The following is a 26,047-nucleotide window of genomic DNA, read 5'->3' as shown; positions in this document are numbered from 1 at the left end:
CAATATCCTGTGATAAACCATAATGGAAAAGAATATGAAAAAAAATGTGTGTGTGTGTGTGTGTGTGTGTGTGTATGTGTGTAACTGAATCACTGTGCTGTACAGCAGAAATTAACACAATGTTTTAAATCAACTATACTTCAATAAAATAAATTTCAAAAGATGTTTCAGGTTCCATGAGTGGGATGGCTATGCATGACATGCCTTTTAAAAAATAAGCCTAGGACTTCTCTTTTTATTATACTTTATGTATTTTCTTAGGTAAAACTTTCCTCGTGCCCCTTTCTATCCTAAGTTGCCTTCTGGGTGTTGAGTTGTTGTTGTCATAAGGGCTGTAGATTGGGAAGAAACTTGAGCATTCATTTTGTTGTTTTTCTTTTCTTCGACCTATAACCATGAATCTATCCATGGCATACAGTAAGTAACTTGTACTGAATACTGTGTATACATCAGATATTCAGCTATGTGTGTTAATTCTCTCAACATCTCTCAACACCTGAATTTGTCAGGCTCTCTTATTATCAAATCTACATCCTCATCAGGGTTTACATCAACAGTCTGGATAATTCCTCTCCCTTTGTCGCCTAGCTCTCTTCTCCTTGTTCACTCTGCTCCAGTCACACGCGTCTTCCTGCTGTTAATAATGTGCCAAATACGAATGACCTCACGGCCTTTGCACGTGTGGTTTCTTCTGTCTAGAATATTTAGCCATCAGTTACCCCATGGCTCATTTTTCTCACTTCATTCATGTCTCTTGTCAAAGATGGCCTTCTGAGAGAGGCCTTCCCTCACCACTCTATCAAAATTAGTACCCAAGTTGGCAGGACTAGTCAGGAGCTAAGCTGGGATTCAGTCTTGGCCAGTGTGATGCCACAATCTGTGCTAAACAGGGGTCAGGAAACTACAACCCACTGGCCAAGTCCAGCCCAATGTTTGCTCTTGTAAATAAAGTTTTGTTGGAACACACACATACAAAAAATAAAATAAAATAGTACCCTGGTTACTCTCTCTATCCACTTACTCTATTTTGCTTAATTGCAGATATCACCATAGGACATTATGTTAGATTTGAATGCAGTCATTTAATAAATAGATCACAAACCCCTGATAGATACCACCTGCATTCTAGGGCCTTGGGACAGAGTAGAGGATAAAACAGACAAATGTCCCTCCCCTCCTGAAGTTTATCCTTTAGTGAGGAAGATGTAACATAAACAAGACAAATAAGTAAAGATAGGGTATGTTAGCACTAAGGACCAAAGATTTTTAAAAAATCAGGCAGAAAAGGGAATAAAGATGTGACAATGGTGGAATTGAAATTTAAAGTTGGTATCCAGTAAAGGTGACTTTTAAATACGAATCTTAAATTCTGAGAAGGGGCCAGCCCTTTGTCCATCTATAGGAAGAAAATTCCAGGCAGAAGGAAGACCTCACTATAGGTGGAGGAAGCAGAGGGCCCATGTCACCTATCAGCTGATTGTCCCCTAGCACGAGAATTCACCACGAAGAGAGCAGGATTTATCGTTGTCTGGTTCACTGATAAATCCCCAGAGCCTAGAACTGAAAGTTCCCACCAAGCATGTTTGAATGAATTAAATACGGTAATTACACACAGTTTACAAGTGAAGAAGTCGAGGCACAGCAGTTGAGTAACCTGCCCAAAGTACCCAGCTGGACATAAGTATCCAGTTGGACATAAGTGGTGATACACACTTTGAACAACACCAAAAATCTAAGTCACAGCCTGAGTTCTCACTACTGTCTTCAGATGTTCTGGGAGTCCCCAGTTCTCTCTGAAGGTAAGAACACAAGGTATGGAGACTAAATGCTGAACGGGGAATCAGAAAAGATGACAAAAAGAAGAAAAGAAAGGAACTATCCTGGATTATCCATTTCATTCCCAATTTTAAATTTAGACTCAGATAGGCTAACACATGTCCAAAGTTTAATTCGAGAATTATCTGAATTGAAGACTGATGTGATCACCACTGGAGAGACAGGCAAGAGATGGGCAATTGGTTTTGGGCCCACCATATCACTTTATGACTTTGGGCAATATTTTCTCTCCGTGCCTCAGTTTCTTTGGCTGCAAAATGCAAAGACTGGACTAGATAATCCCAACATCTTTTTCCATTTTAATAGTCTCTTTTCTCTAAATATTAAGTCCCTGAAAATACTCTGGAAAGTTTTGAACAATTCTTGTCCATTAAAGAGATAAACAACCCGATTAAAAAATGGGCAGTAGAATTGAATAGACATTTTTCCAAAGAGGAAATGCAGATGGTCAACAGGCACATGAAAAGATGCTCAACGTCGCAAATCATCAGGGAAATGCGAATCAAAACCACAATGAGATATCATATCACACCTGCCAGAATGGCTATCATCAAAAAGAACACAAACAACAAATGTTAGCAAAGATGTGGATAAAAGGGAACACTTGTACACTGCTGGTGGGAATGTAAATTGGTGCAGCCACTATGGAAAACAGTGTGGAAGTTTCTCAAAAAACTAAAAATAAAACTACCACATGACCCAGCTACTACACTGCTGGGTAAATATCCAAACAAAACAAAACAAAACAAAACAAAAAAAACTCCAAAATACTAATTTGTAAAGACACATGCACCTCAGTGTTCATTGCACCACTGTTTACAATAGCCAAGACCTGGAAACAACCTAAGTGTCCATCAACAGAGGAATGGATAAAGAAGATGTGGTACATATATACAATGGAATACTACTCAGCCATAAAAAAAAATGAATGAAATTCTGCCATTTGCAGCAACATAGATGGACTTGAAGGGCATTATGCTAAGTGAAATAAGTCAGACAGAGAAAGACAAATACAGTATATTACTCATATGTGGAATCTAAAAATTACAACAAGCTAGTGAATATAACAAAAGACAAGCACACTCACAGATAAAGAGAACAAACTAGTGGTTATCAGTGGGGAGAAGGAAAGGAGGAGGGACAATACAGGGGTATGGGATTATGCATGCAAACTATTAGGTATAAAATAAGCTACAGGGATATATTGTAGAAGACAAGGAATACAGCAAATATTTTATAATAACAATAAATGAAATATAACCTTTAAAAATTTGGAATCACTATATTGTACACCTGTAAGTTATATAATATTGTACATCAACTATACTTCACTTAAAAATAAATAAAGAAAATAAAAATGAATAAATAAATAAAGAGATGAGTAGAAATTATCCATAAACAGAAATGGATAGAGGTGTTCCAAGGAGAAAGGGTTTTTTTTTGAAATACATTTTATTTTTATTTTTTAATTTTATATTGGAGTATAGTTGATTAACAATGTTGTGTTAGTTTCAGATGTACAGCAAGGTGATTCAGTTATACATAGACATGTATCTATTGTTTTTCAAATTCTTTTCCCATTTAGGTTATTATAGAATTTTGAGCAGAGTTCCCTGTGCTATACAGTAGGTCCTTGCTGGTTATCTATTTTAAATACAGTAGTGTGTACATGTCCATCCCAAACTCCCAATCTATCCCTACCCCCCGAGAAAGGGATTTTAAGAGAAGGCAACAGGGCATAACAATTCACGTGTTAGGGAAATGGTACCCAAGTATTAGATGGGTAGGGCTGGAATATAAGGCGGGGAGAGAGGCAAAGAGGATGTTTGAAGAAGCTAAGTTCCTGAGCTCAGAAAATAAAGAGTTTTCCACACCGTGGTAGGAAGTTTGGACCCTATTTGCTGGGTAGCAGAAGTATGGACACTTTCTACAAAGAGTTCACGGAGGGTTGTTGTATATATTTCATGTGGTCACTGTGCACTACAGCAACAGTTGATCGGTTTCTTGTCCTAAAATGCTTTCTTTGACATGAATTGTTTCAATGAGAAAGAAGAGACAGAGCTTTAAAGACTGATTGGAAGAATTATACAGATGTAAAAAATAACATCAGAAGACCACTCTATCTCCCTTCCACTCTGTCCCACACAAGGTCCTTATAGACTGTGAGTCATGTGGTCCATACTCTCACACAGCTCATCGCCAAGTGGAAGACAGTGTTAAACAAACACAGAAACTTGTTCTCCAAGTCACCTAACAGTATATCATGTCTAAGACTTAAGAGAGCAATTCTAAGTTGAATATGAAATTCTAGAATGTTCAAAAGGCCACCGGTACATGAGAAAGGTAATTGTTAAAAAGAGTTGCATTTATACGTGGAATCTAAAATAAGACACAAAAGAACCTATCTGCGAAGCAGAAACAGACTAAAAGAACAGACTTGCGGTTGCCAAGGGGGAGGTGGGGGGAGGGATGGAGTAGGAGTTTGGGGTTAGTAGATGCAAACTATTACATTAAGGATGGATAAACAACAAGGTCCTACTGTATAGCACAGGGAACTATATTCAACGTCCTGGGATAAACCATAATGGAAGAATATGGAGAAGAATGTATATATATGTGTAACTGGGTCACTTTGCTGTACAGCAGAAATTAAAACAATATTGTAAATCAACTATACTTCAATTTTAAAAAATGGTGTTAAAAGAAAGAGTTGCAGGTCTCCTTTAAATGGTTGGTTCAATGGTCAAGAAATTAAGGAACAAGAAAAGCTGCTTATAGACAGTCCCCCTGCCTACCTCCACCCCCAAACATCATTTATTTTTCCCATCCCTGTCTCTCCCCTCCTTCCCTTCATTCCTTGTCAGGGTTTGCTGCAGCCAGCTGCATGAAAAGCTCAAAAAGCTTTCTTTACAGACTGAGATTCACCAGTCTTTACACAGTATTGTATTTCTTGAAGACTTACATGTCAAATAACCCATGTGTGCCCTTCATTTTTAACTGGAAATTGTGCTCCTCCCCCAGAATTATATATAATTCATTTGGTTGGTAACACATTAGCACCTCTACAATATAGGCCAATAAAACATATTAAAGTACAGTTTCTAGTAATAGCTTGTAAAACGCACTAAGAGAATTTTGTAGAAATCCATTTCTGAACAGATAAGTCAAAAAGACAAGAAAATACTCTGGGCTTGGACCATATTCGAAAATTCCAGCTACTTTCAAATCTAAATATTTAACTCATAGTGGATCAATACATTTGACTTAGGGCAAACCAAGTTACCACTGTAAAGAAGAGTGACCAAATTCTGGAAATTACTACAATGTCTACCAGAACATGGAATTCAAAAAATGAGATCATTGTGTGTAATAGTGATTGTTTCAAAGAAGAAAGGGGATTATTGCATTGATGGTTTTGATGTGTCTGTGTATCACATACATCAATATTTTGGTAACATACTTGTATATATATTTTAAAAATAATATCATTGCCTTGCTGTAAGTAGTGAATTCTTTTCAGAAGTAAATTAATGTCATGTATAAGCTTTATCTTCCCCTTCCCATTAGATCCTCATATTTCCTAAGTGATGACAATCATAGAACCCACTTATTTTCCAATATTGTTCTTTCCCCTTCTCGGCCTTCGTGACTACCATTCATAATTTTTAAATTAAAGCCTTCTTTTACTCACCTACCCTCCTATATTTTTTTAGAATATATCTCTTACCTTCAAATTGTTCAAAGTTTTTAAGAACATTCTGGGTCTCACTTTTTGTGTACCTTTGTACAGTGACTATTTGGAAGTGACAAGAAGAGCATCACTATAAAAGAAGAGCCACTTCACAACCTTGAAAACAGGCTCTGGAGAAATGTCTTCTAAGAATCAGAATGTAACCCTTCCACACATGAATGACTATATCAGCGGTAAATGGCAGATTTTTTTCTTTTTAATGGCAGATACGTTTTGCAAAGTGGATGACTGAGAGATAACTAGCTCAACCTTGTATGGAAAAAGACTATGCAATTAGTTAATCCATCATAACAAAATCAAATTTTATTATTTTAAATGGAGAACGTGAGGACAAATAACCATTCTCCTTTGGAAATGAAATTATCCTAATATTTCGGAATGTTTGAATTTTTAAGATGTGTACAATACTAAAACTATAAACATAGGTATGTTTCTATTTTTCTCTGGTGAGCTCTATTTTGCTTGCATCTGAAAATATTTCCAAATTATTATCAACTATCTTTTACCAACAAAATAATTTTTTAATTCCTTTATTTTAGGTTTAAGTAATGATTAAGCTCTGCTCTGTTTTATGCTAATAAAACTGAAATGTGGAGTAAGTGAAATCCATTGGATAAAAGTAAAGCTTACTTAATAATTCATACTCCGGGAAAGAAGGACCATAGGGGTGTGGATGAGAGCTTGTTCGGGCACAGGCATTAGTGGCGGATTAGTATACGGGAGTCTCTAGGCTGAAATGAAGCCCCATGGTGGGAGAGGTGATAACAAATACACTTGTAATAAGAGGATATGATATCCATCTTCTTAGCAGAAACCTAAGAAGGTATGGGTCTGGATTGTTTAAAAGCACCTCATTGGGCTTCCCTGGTGGCGTAGTGGTTGAGAGTCCGCCTGCCGATGCAAGGGGACGCGGGTTCGTGCCCCCATCCAGGAAGATGCCACATGCCGTGGAGCGGCTGGGCCCGTGAGCCATGGCCGCTGAGCCTGCGCGTCCGCAGCCTGTGCTCCGCAACGGGAGAGGCCACAACAGTGAGAGGCCCGCGTACCGCAAAAAAAAAAAAAAGCACCTCATTTATACAATTATGTATTTTAACATTTACAGCGCATTTTTCCCCTTTCTTTTTAGAAGGACATTGCACTAAAGGGGGCAAAGATATTTTGATGAAGTGACTACAGGGTGAAATTTTTAGGCCAGACAAAATGAAAGTTCAATTAATCACATTTGTACCTGTTCATTTGCATACGAGTGTATGGAAACTGCTGTCCAGTTCTTTGACACAAACTGGATTAATCCAAAAGATAGTGAGTAGTTAACTTTAGGGGATTTCCCCCTGTGTTGCACAAATGACATTTTTATTCACTATAATTCAAACCTGGCTAAATTAAAAATATATCTAGTGATAAGCACTGAATTTTTCTGTGGATAGATGATTACCATGTTGGAAACTACTAAAAAGTGATATTACTGGGAGTTGCTAATAAAGGTGAGCTAAATGGCAACCCCTTAAGGGACCCAGATTAAAAGCACCCATGAAATTCCTACTATATCAGATCAGTACTAGCAGGATTGTATCTAAGCTTAAAAACATGTTTAATACTACAAAATATACATGTGCTGTAAGCTTATACTTAAGGAAACATCTTGCAGTAAATTGTCTTAAGTGTTATGAGATTAAGGTCCAGATGATGGAGATCTGCTCTCAAACTCAACAAATCTAAAATGTGATACTTGTTCTCTAGGTAAAAGAAGTATGGCACAGGGCAGGTTTTATCCTTTATGTAGTTTCAAAAATATCCATTCCATGTAGAGGGTTCAGACTTTATCTCTGGGGGGAAAATGCTGTATATTAACTTCAACAAAAACTGATGGCACCCTTGGGATGCATAGGTTAAAAAATGAACCAGAGGACCTGAGTTTTTGCTATACCAACTATCAGCTATGAAATCCTTATCAAATGATGGAACCTCTCCCCTCCTACACTGTCTGTGGGAGTGTAAGTTGTTGCAGCCACTATGGAGAACAGTATGGAGGTTCCTTATAAAACTAAAAATAGAGCTACCATATGATCCAGCAATCCCACTCCTGGGCATATATCCAGAGAAAAACATGGTCCAAAAGGATACATGTACCCAATGTTCATTGCAGCACTGTTTACAAAAGCCAAGACATGGAAGAAATCTAAATGTCCATCGACAGAGGAATGGATAAAGAAGATGTGGTACATGCATATAATGGAATATTACTCAGCCATAAAAAAGAATGAAATCATGCCATTTGCAGCAACATAGATGGACCTAGAGATTGTCATACTGAGTGAAGTAAATCAGACAGAGAAAGAGAAATATCGTATGACATTGCTTATATGTGGAATCTAAAAAGAAATGATACAAATGAACTTATTTACAAAACAGAAATAGACTCACAGACTTAGAGAATGAACTTATGGTTACCAGGGGGGGAAGGGTGGTGGGAAGGGATAGGGAGTTTGGGACTGACATGCGCACACTGCTATAGTTAAAATGGATAATCCACAAGGACCTACTGTGTAGCACAGGGAACTCTGTTCAATATTATGTAACAACCTAAATGAGACAAGAATTTGAAAAAGAATAGATACATGTATATGTATAATTGAATCACTTTGCTGTACACCTGAAACTAACACACATTGTTAATCAACTATATTCCAATATAATATAAAAAGTTAAAATGTTTAAAAATTTAAAAAAAGAAAAAAAAAAGATGGAAACTCCATAATTTCATTCCTCAAGAGAAAATGAAAGGCTGCCAACACCCCAGGAGACCTCATGGTGTTTGGGTAGGGATTAGGTTAGCTAAGGGAGGACAGACTCTATCACAGTTAAATGGACTTTCGTACCAGGAAGACCTGAGTTTGATCTTTGACTTTGCTGATTTGTAATCAAAGGACCTTGAACACTTAACCTCTCAAAACTTCAGTTTCCTCTTCTATAAAATGGGTATGAAAGGGTTGAGCCAGTATTACTGACTGGTTATCTATCTATCTATCTATCTAACTATCTAGCTGTCTTCCTACTTACCTACCATTTTATGTATCAAGTAGTCATCACATTGTGAGTTCTGCTAAATATTAATAAGGTAAAGTATTGTGAAGATTAGTATTCCACACAAGTGTAACCTGTTATTAATAGAAGTAGCTTGAGAAAAATTGCATATCTAAAATGCATCCTTCAAAGTATCAACATTATACCTATAGTTAAAACTCAAGCAATTTCATATTATTGGAGTATAGCAACCTGGATATTATATCAATATCTAATTTTTATTCCTAGATGAAATGAATGCATTTAAGTAACAGAAAAATAATGTAAAATAAAAAAAGTATGAAAAGTGTATTTTCTCTATCCTTCCTTCTTTCTATCTAAAGAATGTATTCTTAGGATTTTCTTTTAACACCTAGAGGAGTAGGTGCCCAGGCTGCTGATTCATGGGGGTTCTTGAAAAATCTTCACACCTAAAGAGAATTGAAAACAGGGACTGAAGTAGATACCGGTACACCCATGTTCAAAGCAGCATTATTCACAATAACCAAAAGGTGGAAGCAGCCTACTGTCCATCAATAGAAAATAGGTTAACAAAATTTAGTCTATATACACAATTAAATACTATTCAGCCTAAAAGAAGGAGAAAGTTCTGCTATATCATGGATGAAGCTTGAAGACATTATTCTAAGTGAAATACGCCAGTCACAAAAGGACTAATACTGTGTGATTCAGCTTTCTTGACGTGCCTAGAGTAGTCAGATTTACAGAGACAAAAAGTAGAAGGGTGGTTGCCAGCGGACGGTGGGGAGGGGAGGGGGAATGGGAGTTTTGTTTTTGAATGGGTGTGGAGTTTCGGTTTAGGAACATGAGAAAGGTTCTGGAGATGGATGGTGGTGATGATTGCATAACAATGTGAATATGTTTGAAGCCACTGAACTGTACGCTTAAAAATGTTTAAAGTTTATGTTATGTGTATTTTACACCATAAAACATCTTGCGATCTAATAATTTTCTCTATGTTTTTCTACCTCCTTATATTTAAAATTGTAATCGCAATCTTCAGTTTTTGGTGCGTATATTCAGTATCTCCAAAAATAACTTGAATGGATTGAACAGGGCATGGAAAGGGGAGTAAAATAGGTCATTTTTGCTTTGGCTGAATCCTCTAATTTTAATCCTTCTTTCCTAAATTTAAAATAAATACATTTAATCCATGTTAAGATAACCAAAAGGGTTTCTGGCTTTGCTTCCTCTTCTAGCTAATGGATCTGGATAGAATGATTAATTGATTGTTTCAGCAAGCCAGGCATTTTATAGAACCACCCAAATAGCTACTTATCAGTGGAATTGATGCAGAGCCACAAATAGTACTTGTACACATATTGCAAGTATTAGAAACTTTTTGTGTCTTTTAAAGAAAGGCCTATCTAGCCCAAAATAATAATATTATTTACATAGGAGTTTAAAGTTTTATTTTTCACATATATGACCTTAATCCACACATAAATCTTGCGACTCAGAAACTCCTATTCTAGTACATACCTTAGAGCATTTCTTGCCCATGCATACCAAAAGACATATACAAGGATATTTACAGCAACAGTGTGTGTAATTGTCAAGCAGATAACAACCCAAAGTCAAAGAAGGAAATAGAAAAATAAATTGAGGATATGGACATAACGGAAAACTACACCGAAGTGAAGTACAAAAACATTCAACTATACGCAACAATGTATATAACTCTTAGAAACATAATTTTGATTAAAAAAAACAAAACAAACTAGTTCTAGTAAGACCATATAGAAAGTGTTACTTTTATAAAGCTCAAAAAAACAAAACTATCAGGTATATGAAAAGAATCTCAAAGCAGCCCATGAAAGTGGCAGAGCCATTGTGCAAATCTGTGTAGGTTACACACTGCACACTTCAAGGGGCATAATTCACATGAGGCTCAGCTGGATTTGAGGGTCAGCATCTCTTAAATTTGTAAAGCGCACACTTTGCACAACTTTCTGTGGCAGCCTTGATAATAGCAACTTCTGGGGAAGTAGGGGAGATAGAGGAGAGGCATCATTTTGGTACTTTTCTAGTTCTCAAATTGGATAGTAGTTTTACAAGTGTTCATTATATGGCATGTAATCTTTTGTATTTATCAAATAATAGACTCCCCAAGGTATTTCTAGGCTATATCTTGGGGTTTGAGGCAGAAGAGAATGGGGATATATAATTAACTACTTTACACATAAGGAGAATTTTTCATTCTATTCTGTTCTCTTGCCTCTAAAAATCATTATATTTTTGGCCCCAATACAAGAAAAATATATATTTCAAATTAAAATGGCCCCATTTAGCTACATCAAAATCTGATGGGAAAATATTTGCCACGATTTTTTGTCAATTGTCAACAAACTGTGGAGACATCCAATTCTGATTCCATGCAAAAGTGATATATTAAGTTGTGCCCCTTCTCAATGAATCAACTGCAGTTCCTCAGGTAAATTAAAATATGTTGAAGAATCCCTGGCATTTCCAGGTGGTGAAAAAGATCTTATTCTTCAAAGCTACCATATGTCCAGTGATTCCCTTCCTTCCTACTCTATGTGTAGCATACAGAATGTGTGATTTTCTACACAAAAATATTAGGAATAAAAGTTGGTCAAAATTGTTTGGAAGATTAGGAATCAATTTATTTGCAATAGATGGCTTTCCCCCAAACAGATACATATTAAAATATATCTATCTGTTTGGGGAAAGTTGAAGCTTAACTGAAGTACTGTCACTTAAATTAAAAAAAAAAAAAAAAAAACCACATAAATGTCTCCCATGGGCACATTAAAGTCACATTCTCAAACAATCATCTTGCAACTCAATCTTAATATGATTTAAAAGTTCATTATCTTTTCAAATTATTTAAATCTGCTTGAAAATGCTTGAAGCTTCATGTTGTATTTTTGAAGCATGAAAGCGAAGTTATCCATCAGTTACCAATCAAACATATGCTCCTAGACAAAATAAGTTTCACTTTTTTGAATACCTGTAATAACTATTTAACAATATATATAACATTGGGTAGCAAAAAAGGTATAAGATCACTGATTGCATGTTCCTGCTTATATCTATATGTAAGAAAAAGCTCACCACTTCTGTAGAAATGTAACATCTCATTTTTATATCTGCAGGAATATTCTAAGTAAACTGCTAATTTTATTGTTAAGTCATTATAATAAACATTCTATTAAAGTACACATTCAAATTAAAACTTGTCTCTCTGGTGACATTTGAAACACACCATCTGCATTGTGTGCTACAAAAGAATTCAGATTACAGCCCCTTTCACTTATATGTAATAGTCACTCTCTTATATATCAGTTTAAACTGATATAAAACACTTTGCTTTGAGGAAAAAATATTTTAGCTATAATTCCCTAATGGACACGCATTCTTGATTTTCATTTAATATGTGTCTATAGTATACCATGCATCATGTCATATATAAGAAAGATGATAATACTAAAAACAAACAAAAATGTGGAGAAGGGGCTTCCCTGGTGGCACAGTGGTTAAGAATCCGCCTGCCAAGGCAGGGAACAGGGGTTCGAGCCCTGGTCCGGGAAGATCCCACATGCCATGGAACAACTAAGTCCGTGCGCCACAACTACTGAGTCTGCACTCTAGAGCCGGAGAGCCACAACTACAGAAGCCCGCGCACCTAGAGCTTGTGCTCCGCAACAAGAGAAGCCACCGCAATATGAAGCCCGCGCACCACAGCGAAGAGTAGCCCCCGCTCACCGCAACCAGAGAAAGCCCACGCGCAGCAAGGAAGACCCAACACAGCCGAAAATAAAATAAATAAAATATAAATAAATAAATTTATTTTTAAAAATGTGGAGGAGGTATTGCAGAAAAAAAGGAAAACAATCTATAAATTGGTTTAAATTAAATTAAAATAACATAAAGCAAAGTAATCTTTTTGTCTCGCTTGACTAGGTCAACTCGTAAACCCAGTTTAAAAGACAATTTGTTCAATTTTTTTTCTAGCAAAAGAGAAAAATGAGGACAAGTACAGTATGGAAGGGTTTTAAAATGACATACTGACAGATTATAATATGGTGTCTCATCAGATGACGTGGTGTTTTGACTGCATGGCTACAGAAGGGCTATAATTTAAATGCCATTAAAGACACATAAACTCTAGCATGGAGACAGGAATACTGAAAAATTTTTTGGTCTATAGTCACAATGCAGATAAAATTGTTTCTTTGATCTTGCAGTGCCAAAATCTGTTGTCCAGAAGGGAAATGTCTTTGTGTTTCTCTCTTAAGCTAAGACAGATTTCATTTTCCATCTAAGTCGTTTCGTTAACACCACATAAAAAGTAAAGTGTATTTTATCAGCAGAACTTAGTTTTCTTCCATTGTTATTTTAGGTTACTTTATGATCACGTAGTGCTCAGAAAATGTACCCAAAATACACGCATCTGGGTTTTAAGTGACAAAACTCTAACCTCAAATGTTTTCATAGGGGCAGTTTAGTAGCATTTCTATCTGAGGAATTAAGAACAATGTAATTTTCTTCTTTCATACATTTTTCTTTTTAAAGAATAAGGACACATTTTGTTTATAAGACTCAGCAGAACATAAACACTCATATTTGACCTTTGTGAGCAATGTTAGCAGCTAATAATCTGTAATAAAATATATATTACAACCATTTGCAAAGCAGAGTGAATTCTCTCCTGAGCAAGTTTCTAAATTATTGAAAATCTTGTGAAATGTTAAAATTTTTTTGGCTTTAAATTGTAATTGTAAATTATATATTACATTTTAAGGGAAATATTTCGTGTGGAAAATTTTCATAATTGATTTATTATGTCTTATTCTTTGGAAAACCAGACAAAAGAAAGCAGTCACTATGATTTTCACTTAGCCTCGATGGCTCATTGTACAGGACCTGATTACATTTATGTCAAAATCATATATTGTTTTGGGACCACAGTATGCCAGTGATAGCTTCTAGAATTTAGTGAACTTTAAGACTTAAGCATTTATATTTTGATTCTTTTATATTAAAATATGAGGAATAATCTTTTAAAATATAGATACTGAGTTGGAAATAGTTTTGCCAAGATTGAATCTAATATTATAAATCTAATTTGTATCTCTCTCTCTCTCTATTCTCATTATACTTAAGAAGTAGATCCAATTTCTCTTCCAGGTGAAATTTGGGGGATGATTGAAAGCAGTATGTTTAATGGCCAAAAATAACATTTTTATCCTGTCAAATTTATGCCATCAAGTTGGGAAAATCTTGATAATAAACTACCAAAGTCAGGTTTGAAAAGCTTAAAGGCAAAATGTCTACTGCATCAACAGTGCTTCTTGAAATTTTTTCTGCCTTGATACATATTATTATAACATGGCATAACTAAATTCTAAAGCCAATTTTTTTGATTAAGAATTCTTTGGAAAATTAAAAGTTATTTAAAAAGTGAAAGAAAAATGTTGAAAAGTTTAATCAGCACTATTTCCGGCACCTATCCTGCTCAGGGTAAAACAGCTCAAACGCATTGGGCATTTCTGCAAAACACCCATCAACAAGCAAGCGAACAAAATCAAAACCGAAGCCTGTGACTGAAGTCTTCCTTAATGCTGTTCTTCTATATATTTGAGAGAGTGGTTTGTATTCAGTAGAAATGGGGGCTTCTTTCTTTTGCTGCCCATCCCAACGTGCAGAATAGGGGAGAGGTTTCTGTGTAAAACTCTTTCCTAGCATTTACCGTCACCCACCTGCAGCACCTCATGAGGAAAGACTCTAGACTGTGATCCCCTCACCCAGACCCCACGCAGTGTCCCAGGCATCCTTCCTTGCAAAGCCCCTAGAGCTCATCAGACCTGGACCAAAGGATGAAGTCGCCACCTGCTGAATGGTGGCCCAACCCTCTTTTGTGCAGATCGATTCCTTGACAATAAAAAGCACATCACTGGCATTCTATGCAAACCTCTGCGTAACATAAAGGCTGTGTTAAAACTCCATCATATAAAAATAACTATGCTTTTGAAACTATTTCATCTGCCTATGAATGTCCAGGAACAACCCAAGATTGATACAAAATGTCCTATTACTCAGTGCCTGCTGATGAAAAGTGAATTCTAGTTAACATCAGAAGAAAGGCAAGTGGCGTGGATGGCAACAAAAAACAATCCTAGGGAATATATTGAATATTATGTATCTGATTTTGAGATGTTATTTTTAAAAAATTTCGTAGCAGCATCTTTCTGGAATCCATAATTGTTAACGGTTACAAGTATTGGCCCCAGGCAGATTGCCTAGCAAGGTTTTCTAGAGTAGTAAAGGTAAACAAGCCAATTACTATGCAAACAAATATTGTTTTTTATGGTTATTTAAACACTCAGTGTACACTGGAGTATTAAAATACTAGGAGGAAGCACACTATCTTCTGGTTATCATAGGAATGATTGGATAAAACAGAAAAATGCTTAAGCATACATAGGATCAGTAGCATAGGGAAAATACATTAAACACAGAGCAAAGACATTTCTAACCAGAGGGGTATCAGAGATTACAGTCACTAGAATAGAAGGCATAAGTAATTATTTAGAATCAACTCTTAAATTATGAGAGAGAGGACTGATTTCATCACTATGAGTTTAAAATTCCACAAGAAATAGCTAAGCAAAGAGAAATATTTTATTAAGTTGGAGATGAAAGCCAACACAAATATACAGTGGTAAATATTGCTATGTTTTGGAGGAAATGTAAGAAAGAGAAAACACATTATAAAATGTGTAAACTAAATACAAATCATCTGTCATTGTATTTTTGCAGAGTTCTGCTCTGAATCAGTGCAGTCTTGAATGAGTTCTGCAGCAAACCAGTTTGGTTTCAAGGAGATCACTGGTAATAATTTTGATTAATAAGGTAATTGTAGGGTGTTACTAAAATCCATTTCATTCTCAATTTGATGAGTAAAAAGCACTAATGTTCTTACAATGAAGGTAATAATTATTTGTAGCCATTTCAATGATAAATTCACAGTAAATCCATCTAGTAGTTATTCCCTTTGATTCTTTTAAAAAATTAAAGCACCGTGAATAAACAATATATAGATTTTATCAGCTCAAAACCAAAATCATTTCAGACATTTAGTGAAGCCAAAATACAGTTGGGTTTGCCCAACATTGAGTGATTTTGCACTTCTTTGGAGCTCTCTTGATTTCTAGAAAATTGATAAGTACCTGAAAATCTCTGTTAATGGAGCATTATGAGAGCAAACCCAGAGCATAATGAGTCTCACAGTACTGCAAGAATCGATTTCTAGATTATATTAATCCATTTTCTTCCAAAAATTTAGATTATTACTTGAGAAAATGATAGCAGAGTGAGGTCATCAAATAAACCATGGAGAGTACTGTATGAACAGAATCTCTATTAATTCTCTCACAAAGCCCTCTATATTTAACATGGTTACATTTGGAATTTGATCACCATATGCAGTTATAGGTCATTAAGAGAAAGACAATATCCAATACCTATAAGTAGTTCAGGTTGTGACAAGTTACGCTTTTGTGTATGGTTCCAAATGTGGTTGGTACAGAAGAGTGTGTTCTCCAGGATCCAAGCTTCTTGAGCTGCCAGAAAATATCAAAACAATCGGGGCTCTTTGGAATGCGTAGTTAACTTCCTGCTGTAGGACAGGAATGCCAGCTGCTCCTGTAGCAGTGGGTTTCCAGATGTCAAGGCTGTATGGATAGTGAGGTAATTGCAGGAAGGAAGGGATACAATTTTGTTATCACAGATTACCATCCCCATTGAAAACCATGGCTACAGCATTAATGTCAGTGCTTTGGAGACACACAGTATGAATGGGAGGTCTCTGTGTTGAAGTGTAGAGGTTTGTACATTTGCTTCTGTGGAAGAGGATAGGCCAAAATTATTAAAATGCTTGGCAAACAAAGAGAGGGAGCCTTCTCAAAGCTGTAGTGTCGGAGTGATAAAGCATCTGTAAGGCTACAGGCCTTATCAGCTAAAGTAAGTCCAAGAACAAAATAACAAGGTTTAACTATAAGTGTTCTGGAACTATGGCTTGCGCATTGCATTAAGAAAAATAAAATGTTTGGATGCAAATGAATTAATCAACAACTATTTAGGGCTGTCTTTTGTTATTAGTGCCTGAGTAGGGGAAAGTGGATGATGATTTTCTGGTATTCAACCAAGAATAACTTATTTCTCAATTTCCCCTGCTGTGTTACCAATAGACCATAAGTTATCAAAAGCACTATAAACATTTAAAAAAACATTTTTATTGGCACGCAGTTGATTTACAATGTTGTGTTAGTTTCAGCTGTACAGCAAAGTGATATATATACATATAGTTCAGATTCTTTTCCCTTATATGTTATTACAAAATATTGAGTAGAGTTCCCTGTGCTATACAGGAGGTCCTTGTTGGTTATCTATTTTATATATAGTAGTGTGTATACATCATTCCCAATATAAACTTTTATTTCAAAGCCAGAATCAAGATGCCACATTTCTATCTGGGAATTTTAAAGGCTACCTTATTTTGGCATATTCCACTGGCAAAACCAGTCCATATTTGTTCCCAAATTATGGATATTAATTGAGAAAATTTAATGTAACAATTTCTTGGCTTTCTGTCTGAAGCTCCCGATTACCTACATGCTGAATGTAGCACATGTGTGTAATGTTGTTTGTAAATGAACAGAAGAGTTGGTGCCTTGGTTCTCCTACTAACATAGCAGGGTTGAAGATGATGTCAGAAAAGTCCTTGATTCTGGAGTCATTCTACCATCCATGAAGATAAGGGACTTCTCATTTTCCCTCACATCAGAAACTCTGTCTTACTCAGACACCAAGATGTGCATGGTTCTTCTGCGCAGTTGCGTATTATGATTGGCTTAACACTGAGCTAAGACCAGTCAACTAACTAGATATAAATCGCATGTGCAATTCTTAAGCCATGTCTCCCCCACCCTGCAGAGTTTTGTGGTTATGCCTGTCCTGTTGAACCTGCCCTATTATATCTGACTAAGGCACACCTGATGGCACAATTCCAGGAGTTCCATTTACATCATCACCTCTGTCAACGGCACCTCCTGGAGTTGTACTGTGCACAGTTTCTATGGCCATAGATGACAGCCCTGCATACCCTTGAAAATATTTTTTTGAATCCTGAATAATTTATTCAATATATTACACATCCCGGAGCTTAATGACATCCTAAATATCATAGGATCTTGCCAAGTGCAGTGCATTGAAGCTACGAGATATATAAGGACAAGAGCTGTTGCATACATTGGGAGGGGGGACGTTGAGGGTGGAGAACGATAAAATCTGTTTCTGGCAGGTGGGAAAAGAATGAATAGGGAAAATATAAACAAAATATGGATAGCTAAGTGTTTGCTGGTGTAGGAAAATAAACTTTTACTTTGTAGTACGCATTTTAAAAAAGTTTTTAGCTCCTTTAAATCCCTGTTTGGGAGTAGTTCATCAGTTTTGTTTTTCTTTTAAAGTTTCCTGTCTTTCAGTGGTATGTGAAGACTCTTGTATTAAAAACATGTGCTCTCATAAGTCATTCTTTCCAGTGACAAAGCCGATTTGGTCTATTGCAAATGAGTAAACCCAAATTTATCTTTTATGTCTTTGTATTTATAGCCTCTGCCATTTTCAATAAAGAAAAAAGTTATCAAGTCAGACTAAGAAGCTACATCTGAAGTTGAACTTGTCTCTAGGGCAGTGGACATCTCTGGTTCTGGATCACCTGAGAACTTGTTAGAAATGTTGGTTCTCTGGCCTTGCCTACTAATCAGAAACTGGGCAGGAAGCCCAGTAATTTATATTTCAACAAGCCTTTCAAGTAATCTGATACAATGAAAATTTGTGAAACTTTGACCTAGAAAATCTGTGGTAATAAAAATGTTTCTTCAGTAATTAAATAGCAAGCAATAGTCGCAGAGTATGTAGGTAAAAGAAATGGTAATTTCTTTTTAATTTCAACATAGTTGCTCTAAAAGTGTTTTATATTTTTCAAAATTCACTGGCAATGATAATTTCTCATATCCACTTCTCCCCTTGTTTTCATCTTATATTATTTATTACCAGGGAAAGCTTCCTCTGTTGTTAAAAACATGCACATGGAGAAATAAAGCATTATCACACTGAGCTCCTACAGTCTTATTTTTTGTATCTGCAGAAAATATTTGCATTACAGAACTGTTCTTCTCTTGGTACACATGAGTTCTTTATGCAGAGTTTCTACTGACGGTAAAGTGAAGAACCAACGTAACTCATTTTGCAGTGAGATAAGGGAAGAAATGAAAAATGTTTAGACAAGTGGTTCTCCACCAGGGGCAATGTCTGGAGATATCCATGTGGTGGGGGAGGGATGCTGCCCACATCTGGTGAATAAAGGCCAAGGAGGCTGATAAAAATCCTGCGATGCCTAGGAAATCTCCCACACCCATACTTATCTCGTCCAAAATATCAATAGTGCTTCTGTTGAGAAACCTTGTCCTAGAGAAAAATAAAGTCCTATTTCATCAAGTTAAGTTAGTCATAGTTACTATAATTTCCATGTTACCCACTTGGGAAGCCAAAGCCTTCCATCATAGCTGTAAAACCCTAGAACATGAATTAAATTCCCTTTCTTATAATCAAAAGCCCCACTTCCAAACCAATCCTCAAGCCCTGAAGAGAGCTTTCCTTCTTAGTGCAGAAGATACGGCTAATTATTACAGACCAGTATTGAACCCTCTTTTAGGAGCTCACATTTTCGCACTGGCATTTTGAGTTCCATGGCACATTGCCTTGTGGGAATGTTCAGCTCTTAGTCAACTTCTTTTTCTGAAAAACGTTGCTTACTTGAAATAAGACTTCATCATGAGAAAACAAGCATTTATTTCACTATCTGCACGTTTATTGCTCCGCACAAGATTCCTTTTTACATTGCATCTTTTTCTCAATTTCTATTATGATTGAACCCTATCGATCAGGTTGATAAGATACTAAAGCACAGCCCAGTTTCTAAACAAAACATATTTTCCATTAGTAAACATCTTTCAATGGTCCTTTCAGCAACTTCTACAACAGCTCTGAAAATGTTTTCTGAAGGGCATGTGATGAATTTTTCCTTTCTTAGCCAAAGGATGTTTTGGGGCTTCTCTGGCTAAAGAAGCCATTCAAAACTTAGTAGAACTGTGCAACATAAAATTTAACAAAGGACAAATGTTGTGTGTGTATGTGATTTATCTGGAAATATAAAGAGCAGACTAGGAATACTGTATTTCTATGCAATCTGATTTGAATTTTCATGAAGTTACATCCTTTGGGCACTGTCTGTAGAAAGCAGGCAGGTGACACACAGCTGCATCCCCCCGCTCCTGAAGATTCTAAGAGAGGCAATTTGACACGAAGCCTAATTAACTCGGCAACGTTTGATCACAGATATTTTTATTAAGAGCATACGTACCACCCACCTGCAAACTCTAATGTTAGCCATGGATCTCTTCACATAGCATTAAGACAAGAAATACCAAACTCCATTGTAATAGAATTGTCTACAGAAGTACCAGGAAAATAATCATGCAAATCCTCACGTGTGCTGATTCCTTTCACTTTTTGTCTTAGGGAATAACATTCTACCCTAAATCCGCATTCGTGATACTACACTGCTCTGTGTTTTCCATACTATTATGTAAATGATGACAATAATAGGGGCAATTCAGATCTTGATGCTGTTTAGCTGTATTTGGAGTCCCTGAAACATATGTCAAAATTTAACATGAAGATGATCACAAAATAGCTGTTTAATTCTTTTTTAAAAAAATTAATTTCTCCTAGATGTGTCCTCGATATTTGGGGACTGAAATATGCCCTGAATAAGGAGCCAGTGTTTAATAATCTCCTGATTTTTCCTATTTCATTAAAATGTCCACCTTTAACTGAGGACGTGGCCATCTTTTAAATATTTTCATCAAAATGTACTTCAAACTAAAAAGTTAAACAACTTCTAAGATCTATGTAAGATTTGCATTTTTAACCTTAAGGCAGTGGGTCAGGCTTTTTGCAGCCAAGACCTTCTACATGTTTAATTTATAAAAATACTCATTTCTAGTAAACATCACTATACACATTTCCATATGACGTTTCAAACATTAATCTGAGTAAATATTTCTTTTTGAGTTGTTTGATATCCTAGAAAAACTAGAAAGCCAGTTTAGGGGTATAATTAAAAATTTAAAAGCTTTGTTTCATAAACATACTTTAGGGTGTGTATAATATCTTGCTTGTTTGTTTATTTTAACATTAAGTCTACTATGTCTTCAAGAGCAAATTTTATTTTCTCTAGAATACCACTGACTGCCTTTAATAATAGGATCTAGCTGTTTATCTGCAGTAGATTTCTTCCACTCTCTCACTTCTGCCAGTTCTTTTGAGAATACTCAGAAGTGGAAGATAGGGATTTTTCTTCTTCATTTTTTTAAGAGTGCAACGTTAGTGATGGAAAACAACTTCTGAATTTCCAATATGCTTAGGACAACTTACCTTCTTTTCTTCTGGGTGATCCTTTTTGTTCTAATTATAACTATAGAACTATGAGTAATATATAATTGTAATACAAAAAAGGTCAAAAAGGGGGTTGTACTTGTATACAAAAATAATATTCATTCATGTGCATCATTTGTATATGGTTTACATACTTTATACAATGATTAAAGGATGTTTTGCTATATGAAAATATCCCCAGGTAATTTCAATATATATTATAGCCTATTGAATAATAGTGATATTTTACTGCATATATATTTTCATGATGCTATCTCTTCTCAAACATTTCTAACCAGTTTTGGGGAAAATATATTCTTTATCTAAAAATACGCAAAACTACAATTGAACCAATGGCACTTATAGACAAGCAGAACGACTTAGATTATTTTCTGGGCTTCATTTTCTTTGTTTCAATTTGAGAGCTGTGTTACAAAATTTCTATGATTTCTTCCAGACCTATGACTCGGTTAATTCCAATAACAGATATTGGGTTATAAAGAGAAGGCCAAATTATGAATTGAAACACCCAGGATCACAGCGACTATTATGGCACCTATATCTCATCATTTTATGAGCGACTTGTTACTATTATAATTTATTCTTCAAATCACTCTACATATGGATGTTTGATTGCCTGATATCCATATGTGCATACGTGTTCTTTAAAACCATTCCAGAGGAGGGACTTTTTCTGAAAATCTACAGCCACAGCATGTCCAAAAATGAACAAGGTCAAGTAAGGATGCTCCTGAGATGCAGTGTCTCTTTTGAAAACACGTTCTTTGTTGCCTGGGAAGCCCCAGCATGGAGCAGTGGTCAGAGGCCAAGCCACTAGTGTTTCAAATAAAAAGTAAAAAAGGTGAAAAAATGGGAGGAAGGAAAGTAATATGTGGAATTGCCAAATACAGGGATGGAGTCAACTGGTATGGGGAAAGGAAACATAGAAAACCAGGAAAAGGACCCAGCAAGTAATCCTGACCGTGTAGTGAGTCTATACTGCTGAGTCATGGGTATACTGTAAAGTCCCCTCTTCCCAGACTCTGTGCTTAAGTGACTGTATCTTTAAACTGCCTGATCCAACAGCTGATTCAGTTGCCACCACAGAAATAGAAATTATAGCTTTCAACCCTTCATTTTATCCCTCTTACCTATAATCCTCTAGTTCCAGTCTGTCTGACCACTTGACAACGTTGTTGTTTTTTTTTTCTTTATTTTTTCTTTTTTTTTTAATTAGCATAGCTTTGGGGGACCACTTAAATATGCTTTACACATAGATAACAGTAGACACCCCTGGAAACTCTTGATGAGAAAAAAAAATCCTGCTGGGAATATAAAATGGCACAGAGAACACACAGAAGGGATTCTCCTAATTGAGATTGTCATGTGTCTTATTAAAAGCCATCATTTACCTGGAGGTCTTTCTTTAAAGCCTAAGATTCTTCACAGATTTTACATAGGGATATCTTTTCAAAGGCTCACTGATCTACTTTCACATGTGTGTTGTTTGCTTGGGTCCTTCAAAGGGCTTCAAAGTTTACTTTCATATTTAAAACGAGTAATGATGAAGGCTATTATTTGAATGCAATGCCTTCAGTGAGACCAAGACGCTTATTATAATTGCCCTGATGAGACGGTCAAAGCCTCTCGTGGCTCGCAGGCTCCTCTAATGTGTACTTAGGTGTGCTGCCGGATGGCTCGCCTCAGTGATGTGGCATAGATTTGATGAAAGGACGGTAAACAACATCAATTATAAAAGACATATGTTAATGAGAAGGAAAGGAAGAGAGAGAGGGACTAGGGGAAAAAAAAGAAGAATTATCTGCAGTACAAAGAACAAAGCATTTCAACTGAACTCAAAGAAATGACATACCTGAATCACGTCCTAATTTTAGGGTATAACTATGCTCTTTGGCGTATATGTCTTTGGAGACATAACATATTTCTTCAAGTTTTGTGGGACTGTTATTGAAGGTGTAGATCAAACTGCCTTCAGTTTCCGTTATGGACTTATTGGTAATTTTGCCACGATCCCTGTACAAAACAAAGATGTTATGTAAAACTCAGGTCATGTTAAGCAAATTAGCTAAAATTGATTTTTATCCTCTTATGGAAATGTTTTCCAATCCAGCAATCCATAGAGATCTGTCAACTTTTCGTATCCTAAATTTTCCTTTTTCTAAGACTACTAATTTAGCCCAGAAAACATTGTTTGCCCACCTCTCCATAAAATAACAACCAGAGACCCCTGAAAAGGTAAAACAAGTAGTTTTGCCTACCTCCGCTATGCTAATTAATTATAAGGATTACTTTTCCTTTGGAGGTATTTCCCATGTGTAAAAAGGTTTTAAAATATTAAATACTATTAGTACAACTCATAAATAAGTCTAGATTTTATTCCCAAACCCGTTAAATATATTGCTTTATTTTTTATCTAATTTCTCTAAAGAGACTAACTTATCTATCTAAATAATACTGTGCTATATTTATATCATTCTTCTAGTCTATGATAATGGTTGAATCTTCAAAAATAGAAATATTGAATGTGATTAAGCCATGTGGTTTTCTGCCTTTCAATGAAACTAAATGAAGACAAGCTAATGTGGGGTTTTTTCCCCCTTTTTACTGTAGAATCAGAGAATCCTGGTATTATGTTTAAAAAAAATACTGTAAGAGACAGTGTTTAGAATTTATGAGTTTGTTAGACAATGTTAGACAACTCATTTCTTCAGTTAGACAATGTATTCTCCCCTTAGGAATGTATTTCTGCTTTTATTGTAAAAGACTATCAATATTTTCTGTCCACATAACAATATGTTTCATTCCCGTACTTTTCCTCTGTGCTCCTTGGCACCTGGGGTGAGGCTCTCGAGAGTGCTCAGGGGCACAACTGAAGGTGTGTGAATACCCCTTGGCTGAAACTACAAGAGAGAAGAATGTTGAACAGCCTCCCACGTGCCCCCTGCTATTCCCAAACCTTCCCAGGCAGAGGCCGTGGGTGTGGCAGTGAGGGGGGGAGTAATTAGCACAGCTCCTGTTTTCTGGCTGGGGTTTTGGGCATCACTCTGTGCATACCCACTTAGCAGGAAAACGACTGACAAGGGGAGAAAGAGTTCATATAAAGAAATACGTCAGATATGCTTTAAGAAACTTAAAATCACTCTGTCAGTTTTAACATTACAGAAGGTTGAAACATTCTGAAAAGGTCATGCATACACCCATCAACTGGTCTGCGGTGTGGTGATTGCCTAGCTTTTGACTAATTTATTTTCCTGAATTCACCAGGGACTTCTTATTTCTATTTATGACACTGAATTGTTCTCCATGTGAAATTTAAAGTTTTCAAACACAATGGAAGTTGAACACACCCCCTCCCCCTATGCACTCACATATGTCAGCATTTTGGAGTCCATGCTGCCTTTGCAGGTTCATCCCCAAACAACTTTCTATGACTGGCAAAATTCCTCCTATGATAGATAGGGAAACTGAGGCTCAGAGATTCACTAAAGTTACAGAGTGATTGAAATGCATAAAAGGTTATGCTCCCAAGGGTGTGGAGAAAAGGGAACCCTCCTACATTGATGGTGGGAATGTAAGTTGGTGCAGCCACTATGGAAAACACTATGGAGATTCCTTAAAAAAACTAAAAACAGAGCTACCGTATGATCCAGCAATCCCACTCCTGGGCATATATCTGAAGAAGACTCTAATTCAAAAAGATACATGCACCCCAATGTTCATTGCAGTACTATTTACAATAGCCAGGACATGGGAGCAACCTAAATGTCCATCAACAGAAGAATGGATTAAAAACATGTGGTATTTATATACAATGGAATATTACTCAGCCATAAAAAGAATGAAATAATGCCATTTGCAGCAACATGCATTGACCTAGAGATTATCATACAAACTGAAGTGAGTCAGAAAGAGAAAGACAAATGCAATATGATATCATTTATATGTGGAATCTACAATATGGCACAAATGAACCTATCTGTGAAACAGAAAGAGACTCACAGACATAGAGAACAGACTTGTGGTTGCCAAGGGGGAGGGGGGTTGGGGGAGGGATGGAGTGGGAGTTTGGGATTAGCAGATGTAAGCTTTTATGTATAGAATGGATAAACAACAAGGTCTTACTGTATAGCAAAAGGAACTATATTCAATACCTTGTGATAAACCATAATGGAAAAGAATATAGAAAAAAGAATGTATGCGTATATATAATTGAATCACTTTGCTGTACAGCAGAAATTAACACAACATTGTAAAGCAACTATACTTCAATTAAAAAAAAATTTTTTTTAAGTTATACTCCCAAACAAGTACTCCATCCACCATACTCCCTTCTCATGGCAAATAAATGGGTGCCGGGGACACTTAGATTATTGTTAATGCCACAAATAAAATCCCAATGTTATGAACTCATGTTATAAATTTACCGTATTTTGATTAGATTGGAAAGGATAGCTAGAAAGTATTTTGACCCGAATACTGTGATGGGAATAAAGAGTGTATGTGAAACATTTTAATGGTCATAGAATTTATCTACTATTCTCATTTTCCACTCAGCCATCCTTTATTAGATTGCGAAGTCAATTTTTGGTTGTTTTTCTCTCTGCTATTCCTATTAACTAAAGAAATGTAAGAATAGCAGGAGATTGGAAGGGAATGGTAGAAGACAAAGGATGTCCTGAATTTTTTAAAAAATAATTTTTGTAAAGTTTTTAAATTAAGTCTTCCCCAGGGCAATGTCTTGGTCTATAGTCCCTGACAGCTACTATTAATTACATTTTAACCTGTTAATGGTCTGACACTTTCCAGTGTATTTTAAGCCCATCCCAAGTA

The 26,047-nt window shown here is 36.0% G+C and overlaps 1 long non-coding RNA gene across 1 annotated transcript in view; it reads right to left on the bottom strand.

Moving 5' to 3' along the window:
• LOC132515650 (uncharacterized) overlaps window positions 1-26,047 on the bottom strand; it is an 81,570-nt gene that overhangs the window by 20,872 nt on the left and 34,651 nt on the right. Inside the window, exon 2 of the long non-coding RNA XR_009539156.1 lies at window positions 23,070-23,230. This is a non-coding gene — a long non-coding RNA (uncharacterized LOC132515650). The remainder of the gene's footprint in view (window positions 1-23,069; window positions 23,231-26,047) is intronic.

The sequence above is a fragment of the Lagenorhynchus albirostris genome, chromosome 2 (genome assembly GCF_949774975.1).
Source record: "Lagenorhynchus albirostris chromosome 2, mLagAlb1.1, whole genome shotgun sequence".
Lineage (NCBI taxonomy): Eukaryota > Metazoa > Chordata > Mammalia > Artiodactyla > Delphinidae > Lagenorhynchus > Lagenorhynchus albirostris.
The sequence above is the reverse complement of the archived record's forward strand: the minus strand, read 5'-3'. Positions and strand labels throughout refer to the sequence as shown.